This window comes from Grampus griseus (genome assembly GCF_964374135.1).
Source record: "Grampus griseus genome assembly, chromosome: 18".
In the NCBI taxonomy this organism is placed as follows: Eukaryota; Metazoa; Chordata; class Mammalia; order Artiodactyla; family Delphinidae; genus Grampus; species Grampus griseus.
The window spans coordinates 37478053-37487648 of record NC_139012.1 but is presented as its reverse complement, the minus strand read 5'-3'; positions in this window follow the sequence as shown (position 1 = coordinate 37487648).

Here is a 9596-nt window from a genome sequence, read left to right as displayed (position 1 = left end):
TACTCCACCCCCAGCTTTGCTTGCCACTATGTTTGGCCACGTGGCTGGTTCTTACCATGGGAATATAAGCAGAAATGACATCTGTCCGTCTTGATCAAGGTTTTTAAGAAGTGGGAGTACTTTCTTCATATTCTCCTTATCCTTCTGCCAGTGTCATGCAGATAATGGTAAGGCCCAGAGGATATCAGTCAAGATATAAGAAGCCTGTAGATATTTCAAAAGGAGCCTCTATTTCTTCTTGATTTAGTTTTAGTATAAATTTATCTATGTTTTCTATGTTTTCCAATTTGTTGGTGTATAATTGTGTGTAATAATCCCTATGGTATTTCTTATTTAGTATTAGTTATAATATCTCCTTTTTTCATTTCTAATTTTATTTGAGTCTTCTATCTTTTGTTCTTAGGTAGTCTAGTAAAGGGTTTGCCAATTTTGCTCATCTTTGTTAAAAAAAACTCAGTTTTATAAATTTTCTAATTTTTAAAATTCTTTATTTGATTTATTTCTTCCCTAATGTTTATTATTTTCTTCCTTCTACTAACCTTGGGTTTCATTTTTTTATTTTTCTACTTCCTTGAGCTGTACAGTTACATTGTTTACTTCAGATACTTCTTTTCCAACTGAAATATATATTATATAAAACATTGTGTAAGGTAAAAGTGTGCAACTTGTTGATTCAAAACATTTATGTATTGTAATATAATTGACATTGTAACATTAGTTAGCACCTCTATCACATCACATAATTGCCATTCTCTTTTTGTGGAAGGAATAATTAAGATCTAGTCTCTTAACAAGTTTAATGGTCATAATATAATATTTTCTGTACTCACTATACTGTGCAATAGATCTCCAGGACTTATTTATGTGCTGGTTGTAAGTTTCTATCTTTCTTTTTTAATGTAGGTATTTATCACTATAAATTTCTGTCTTAGTACTGTTTTTGCTACATCCATAAGTTTTGGTGTATTGCATTTTTATTTTCATTTTTGTTAAAATATTTCCTAATTTCCTTTTTGATTTCTTTTTTGATCTAATGATTATTCAAGAGTATGCTGTTTAATTTTCATATACTTGTGAATTTTCCCATGTCCTTTATGTTATTTATTTATACTTTTATTCCACTGTAGTTAGAAACAATACTTGGGATGATTTTAATATTTAAAAGTTTAAGACCTTTTTTCAGTGACCTAGCATGTGATCTATCCTGAAGAATGTTCCATGTATACCTGAGAAGAATGTATATTTCGCTCCTGTTTGTTTGATGGAATATTTTGTATATGTCTATTAGGTTCATTTGGTCTATAGTGTTGTTCAAGTCTACTATTTTCTTATCAATTATTCTCTCTGGTTGTTCTATCTATTATTGAAAGTGGTATATAAAGTCTCATTATTATTGTAATGCTGTTTATTTCTCCCTTCAATTTTATCGATGTTTGCTTTATATATCTGTGTGCTCTGATGTTAGATGTATATATAATTTTGGGGACCAGCTGCCAGGTTCTGCAGGTGGCTATTGAGATCCACATGACAGTGGTTATGAGTCCCTACAACTTTATTTTTAGCTGTGTCAATTCCTTCAGTGTGCTGGGTTAGGTGAGGAAGAAGTAAACATCTTGCACAGTGACCTCAAGGCTATTGTTTACATGGCTCTCATTTTCCCCTGTTGTAGAAATTGCAGTTTGAGGCATCTCTCTCAGTTCTGAGCTATGCCAGAATGGGGGAGGAATGCCACTGGCAAAGTGAAACTCTTCTTACTCTCTTCAATTTGGTTGCTCTCAGATATGGTTCTCCACCAGGCTTCTGGAACCTCTCAAATGGATGCTAGAGATATCCAAAAAGTAATTTTACCCATTGATAGTTAAATCTGTTTTTCTGTGGGGCTATGTAGACTGGTACCTCCTATTTTACCGTCTTGCTCAGGTCACTCCCAAGTATTTATATTTTTAGTGGCTTAGTATATCTTGTGCTTCTGAGACTTTTAAGGTCTGCAAATACAAGTGAGAAAAACATGAAGAAAAGCTAGAGATAGGAAATAAGTGATAAAGAAATGCAGCTGCTGTTGGCTGTAATTTATACAATTATTATTATTTCTCATTCTAATGTCTTTCCAATCTGTTACATTTACTTCTGATTGTGTATGAGTGAAGGAGAAAGAATTCATTAACTAATTGTGTGTCTATATATGCAATATCTTCTCTTTTGAAATGTATCTATTTAGTTAATTGTAGTTATGCTATCAAATGTTTGCTATTATGTGTCTCAAATCTATATAGAACATATTTTTCTACATCAGAATTCTCACATCTGGGAGTTTTCTTTCATCAATCTCTATTGGAAAAAAAATAAAATGTGAACAAACACTTTTTTCAGGAGCAATATCCACATTTTTGCCATTGAGGATACAATTGTTTAAGTGAGTTTATTCTTTGTCTTCTAATAGACTTGCATGTTGAAAGAATGTATTGAATAAAATATCCCTGTATATTATTCACCTCATTTAAGTGCATATCTTGTGCATATCAATTCTGACAGTTTTTGAAGAAATATGCCTCTGTGTCAAGATAATTAACTTCAAATTTTGAGTGATAGAATACTAGTGATTAATTTAACCCCAATATAATGAAAACTTACGATATAAAATTAGACAATAATGTAAGTGTTTATGTTGCCTCTCATTACTTTTCTTTGTGAGGTTCCAATAAAAAGTTTAATATTTTGGATAGTTTTCAGTTTTACTATTAATATGTCTCCAGTCATAATTTCTTGGGTGGCAGCTGCTTATAACGGGCAAGAACATACATCAGGCTTAAAGTCTATATTCATGGATTATATAATAAACACTGATCTTCAATAATTATATGACTCAGAAGGGCAATATGAAGTATGAAGAAATATGTAGTATAGTCCTCCCTCACTATGTGTGGGGATTGGTTCCAGTAATCCCCATGCCAAAAAATAGGTAATTGCTCAAGTTTCTTATACAAAGTGGAGTAGTACAGTTGGCCCTCCCTATTCACAGGTTCCACAAGTATGGTTTATTGAAACATGATTACAGAACCCATGGATACCAAGGGTTGACTATACATGAAAATTGAAGTATGAAGAAAAGAGCCTTGTTTGTTTTTTTTAAGAGATCCTCTAGTAGCAGCCTTGATTTACATTCTCCCAACATCTCAGTGACATGCTTATAAAAACACAAATATATTCAAATATTCACTGTCTCCCACCCTCAAGAAAATATGATTATAACCAATAGTCATAATCTAGGGAAAAAATTCCAAGTAATACAAAAATGATGAAACTGTTTGGTGACCTAATTGTGGTATTCTAAATGGAGCAAAACTATTCATCCTAGATAATGGAAATAAATTAATTTTCCTACCTAAAATCTATGTTCTTCAATTCCAAAGTAGATCACACACATATATGAATATATCTATTATATCTATAATTATATCTATATATTATTATATCTAATATATATATATATATATATATATATTACCTGGCTATGCTGGTGAGGTAGCTAAGGTCTTCTGGACACATCTTAATGCTGCTATTTCTATATCAGGCCAGAAATTATTCATAAGCTTGGCAAGAAGAGAGTTTGGGATGAGGACGTCTGAAGGGCACTAAAAGTGGGATATTGCAGTTTAGTGGAGCCTTTTCTCAAAAAGTAAGACATGGAGAGTAAGGAAGAGAAGAGCTATGGAAAAGTAAATATTGTAATTATATTTCCTGATATTATAATTACTTAAAGCTTTTCAGTTGAGAAGATTTGAATTTGTTTAAAGCAAACCAGACACTGGGAATTGGTTAATTTATTTATTCAATAATAATTGGTGTTTCTTGAGGGAGGCAGAAATTACTGGGAGAAAAAAAAACAGTATATTAAACAAAGATCTCTGCCCTCATAGACCATTTTTGTGGCAGTGGAGAGTGTTGCAATTATTAATAAACACACATACAAGAAATAAAATTATTGCAGATATTGTTAAATACTGCTAATAAATAAAACTGAATAATTGAATTTTGAAGGTGATTAGAAGAGAAGGTAAATGACCACTTTAGATAGGATGATCCAGGAAGTCTTCTATATGTAAAGGATTAAGCTCAGACATCAATAATATGAAGAGATTTTCCAAGCAATCAAAATAACAAGGGGGGGGGCTGGGAAGATGGTGGAAGAGTAAGACGTGAAGATCACCTTCCTCCCCACAGATACACCAGAAATACATCTACACGTGGAACAACTCCTACAGAACACCTACTGAATGTTGGCAGAAGACCTCAGACCTCCCAAAAGGCAAGAAACTCCCCATGTACCTGGGTAGGGCAAAAGAAAAAACAGAGACAAAAGAATAGGAATTGCATCTGCACCAGTGGGAGGCAGCTGTGAAGGAGGAAAAGTTTCCACACACTAGGAAGCCCCTTCGCGGGCTGAGACTCTGGGACACTGAGGGGCGAGCTTCGGAGCCGTGGAGGAGAGCACAGAAACAAGGGTGTAGAGGGCAAAGCAGGGAGATTCCCGCACAGAGGATCAGTGCTGACCAGCACTCACCAGCCCGAGAGGCTTGTCTGCTCACATGCCGGGGCGGGCGGGGCTGCGAGCTGATGCTCAGGTTTCGGTCGGAGCGCAGGGAGAGGACTGGGGTTGGCGGCTTGAACATAACCTGAAGGGGTTAGTGCACCACGGCTAGCCAGGAGGGTTGTCCGGGGAAAAGTCTGCACCTGCCTAAGAGGCAAGAGACTTTTCCTTCCCTCTTTGTTTCCTGGTGCGCGAGGAGTGGGGTTTAAGAGCGCTGCTTACAAGAACTCCAGAGACGGGTGCGAGCCGCGGCTAAAAGCGCAAACCCCAGAGATGGGCACGAGCCGCGACTAAAAGCGCGGATCTCAGAGACGGGCAGGAGATGCTAAGGCTGCTGCTGCCACAACCAAGGGGCCTGTGTGGGAGCACAGGTCACTATCCACACCCCTCTTCCGGGGAGCCTGTGCAGCCCGCCACTGCCAGGTTCCCGGGATCCAGGGACAACTTCCCCGGGAGAACGCACGGCGGGCCTCAGGCTGGTGCAATGTCATGCCGGCCTCTGCCGCCTCAGGCCGGCCCTGCACACCATGTCCCTCCCTCCCCCCCGGGCTGAGTGCGCCAGAGTCCCCGAATCAGAGGCTCCTTTAACCCCGTCCTGTCTGAGCAAAAAACAGACGCCCTCCAGCGACCTACACGCAGAGGCAGGGCCAAATCCAAAGCTGAGCCCCTGTGAGATGTGAGAACAAAGAAGAGAAAGAGAAATCTCTCCCAGCAGCCTCAGAAACAGCGGATTAAAGCTCCACAAACAACTTGGTGTACACTACATCTGTGGAATACATGAATAGACAACGAATCATCCCAAATTGAGGAGGTGGACTTCGAGAGCAAGAGCTATGATTTTTTTCCCCTTTTCCTCTTTTTGTGAATATGTATGTGTATGCTTCTGTGTGAGATCTTGTCTGTATAGCTTTGCTTCCACCATTTGTCCTAGGGTTCTTTGTTTTTTTTAAATTATTTTTCTTAATAATTAATTTTAACTCTATTATACTTTACCTTCTTTCTTTCTTTCTTTTTCTTTCTTTCTTTCTTTCTTTCTTTCTTTCTTTCTTTCTTTCTTTCTTTCTTTCTTTCTTTCTTTCTTTCTTTCTTTCTTTCCTTCCTTCCTTCCTTCCTTCCTTCCTCCCTTCCTTCCTTCCTTCCCTCCTTTAGACAACGAATCATCCCAAATTGAGGAGGTGGATTTTGAGAGCAAGATTTATGATTTCTTCCCCTTTACCTCTTTTTGTGAGGGTGTATGTGTATGCTTCTGTGAAAGGTTTTGTCTGTATAGCTTTGTTTCCAACATTTATCCTAAGGTTCTATCCATCCCTTTTTTTTTCTAAATAATTATTTTTTAATTCAATAACTTTATTATACTTTATTTTATTTTATTGTATCTCATTTCTTTCTGTCTTTTATCCTTCCTTCCCTCCTTCCTTGCTTGCTTCCTCCTTCCCTCCCTCTCTCCCTCCTTTCTTTCCTTCGTGCCTTCTTTCCTTCTTTTCTTCTTTCTTTCTTTCTTTCTTTATTCCTTCCTTTCTTCCTTCCATTCTTTCTTCCCTCTGTTATTTCTTTCTTTTTTTCTTTCGTTCTTTCTTTCTTTCTTTCTTCATACTTCTACTAATTCTCTCTACTTTTTCTCCCTTTTATTCTGAGCCATGTGGATGAAAGGCTCTTGGTGCTCCAGCCAGGAGTCAGGGCTCTGCCTCTGAGGTGGGAAAGCCAACTTCAGGACACTGGTCAACAAGAGACCTCCCAGCTCCACATAATATCAAATGGCGAAAATCTCCCAGAGACCTCCACCTTAACAGCAGCACCCAGCTTCACTCAATGACCAGCAAGCTACAGTGCTGGACAACCTATGCCAGACAACTAGCAAAACAGGAACACAACCCCACCCATTAGCAGAGAGGCTGCCTAAAATCATATTAAGTCCACAGACACCCCAAAACACAGCACCAGATGTGGACCTGCTCACTAGAGAGACAAGATCCACCCTCCTCCACCACAACACAGGCACTAGTCCCCTCCACCAGGAAGCCTACATAACCCACTGAACCAAACTTAGCCACTGGAGACAGACATCAAAAACAAACGGGAATTACGAACCTGCAGCCTGCAAAAAGGAGACCCCAAACACAGTAAGATAAGCAAAATGAGAAGACAGAAAAACACACAGCAGATAAAGGAGCAAGATAAAAATTCACCAGACCTAACAAATGAAGAGGAAATAGGCAGTCTACCTGAAAAAGAATTCAGAATAATGATAGAAAGGATGATCCAAAATCTTGGAAATAGAATGGACAATAGAATGGACAAAATGCAAGAATCAGTTAACAAGGACCTAGAAGAACTAAAGATGAAACAACACAACGATGAAAAACACAATAAATGAAATTAAAAGTATTCTAGATGGGATCAACAGCAGAATAACTGAGGCAGAAGAACGGATAAGTGACCTGGAAGATAAACTAGTAAAAATAACTACTGCAGAGCAGAATAAAGAAAAAAGAATGAAAAGAACTGAGGACAGTCTCAGAGACCTCTGGGACAACATTAAACGCACCAACATTCAAATTATAGGGGTTCCAGAAGAAGAAGAGAAAAAAAAGGGACCGAGAAAATATTTGAAGAATTTATAGTTGAAAACTTCCCTAATATAGGAAAGGAAATAGTTAATCAAGTCCAGGAAGCACAGAGAGTCCCATACAGGATAAATCCAAAGAGAAATACACCAGAACACATATTAATCAAACTGTCAAAAATTAAATACAAATAAAGCATATTAAAAGCAGCAAGGGAAAAACAACAAATAACACACAAGGGAATCCCCATAAGGTTAACAGCTGATCTCTCAGCAGAAACCCTGCAAGCCAGAAGGGAGTGACAGGATATACTGAAAGTGATGAAGGAGAAAAACCTGAAACCAAGATTACTCTACCCAGCAAGGATGTCATTCAGATTTGATGGAGAAATTAAAACCTTTACAGACAAGCGAAAGCTGAGAGAGTTCAGCACCACTAAAACAGCTTTACAACAAATGCTAAAGGAACTTCTCTAGGCAAGAAACACAAGAAAAGGAAAAGACCTTTAATAATGAACCCGAAACAATTTAGAAAATGGGAATAGGAACATACAATCGATAATTACCTTAAATGTAAATGGACTAAATGCTCCCAACAAAAGACACAGATTGGCTGAATGGATACAAAAACAAGACCCTTATATATGCTGTCTACAAGAGACCCATGTTAGACCTAGAGACACATACAGACTGAAAGTAAGGGGATGGAAAAAGATATTCCACGCAAATGGAAACCAAAAGAAAGCTGGAGTAGCAATTCTCATATCAGACAAAATAGACTTTAAAATAAAGACTATTAGAAGAGACAAAGAAGGACACTACATAATGATCAAGGGATTGATCCAAGAAGAAGATATAACAATTGTAAATATTTATGCACCCAATAGGAGCACCTCAATACATAAGGCAAACACTAACAGCCATAAAAGGGGAAATCGACAGTACCACATTCATAGAGGAGACTTTAACCCCCCACTTTCACCAATGGACAGATCATCCAAAATGAAAATAAATAAGGAAACACAAGTTTTAAAAGATACATTAAACAAATGGACTTAATTGATATTTACAGGACACTCCATCCAAAAACAACAGAATACACATTTTTCTCAAGTGCTCATGGAACATTCTCCAGGATAGATCATATCTTGGGTCACAAATCAAGCCTTGGTAAATTTAAGAAAATTGAAATTGTACCATTTACCTTTTCTGACCACAACGCCATGAGACAAGATATCAATTACGGGAAAAGATCTGTAAAAAATACAAACACATGGAGGCTAAACTATACACTACTTAATAACGAAGTGATCACTGAAGAAATCAAAGAAGAAATAAAAAAATACCTAGAAACAAATGACAATGGAGACACAATGACCCAAATCCTATGGGATGCAGCAAAAGCAGTTCTAAGGCGGATGTTTATTGCAATACAAGCCCACCTTAAGAAGCAGGAAACATCTCAAATAAACAACCTAAGCTTGAACCTCAAGCAATTAGAGAAAGAAGAACAAAAAAACCCCAAAGCTAGCAGAAGGAAAGAAATCATAAAAATCAGATCAGAAATAAATGAAAAAGAAATGAAGGAAACAATAGCAAAGATCAATAAAACTAAAAGCTGGTTTTCTGAGAAGATAAACAAAATAGATAAACCACTAGCCAGACTCATCAAGAAAAAAAGGGAGAAGACTCAAATCAATAGAATTAGAAATGAAAAAGGAGAGTAACAACTGACACTGCAGAAATAAAAAGGATCATGAGAGATTACTACAAGCAACTCTATGCCAATAAAATGGACAATCTGGAAGAAATGGACAAATTCTTAGAAATACACAACCTGCCAAGACTGAATCAGGAAGAAATAGAAAATATGAACAGACCAATCACAAGCAATGAAATTGAAACTGTGATTAAAAATCTTCCAACAAAGAAAAGCCCAGGACCAGATGGCTTCACAGGCGAATTCTATCAAACATTTAGAGAAGAGCTAACACCTATCCTTCTCAAACTCTTCCAAAATATAGCAGAGAGAGGAACACCCCCAAATTCCTTCTATGAGGCCACCATCGCCTTGATACCAATACCAGACAAGGATGTCACAAAGAAAGAAAACTACAGGCCAATATCACTGATGAACATAGATGCAAAAATCCTCAACAAAATACTAGCAAACAGAATCCAACAGCACATTAAAAGGATCATACACCATGATCAAGTGGGGTTTATTCCAGGAATGCAAGAATTCTTCAATATACACAAATCTATCAATGTGATAAACCATATTAACAAATTGAAGGACAAAAACCATATGTTCATCTCAATAGATGCAGAGAAAGCTTTTGACAAAATTCAACATCATTTATGATAAAAACCCTGCAGAAAGTAGGCATAGAGGGAACTTTCCTCAACATAATAAAGGCCATATATGACAAGCCCACAGCCAAC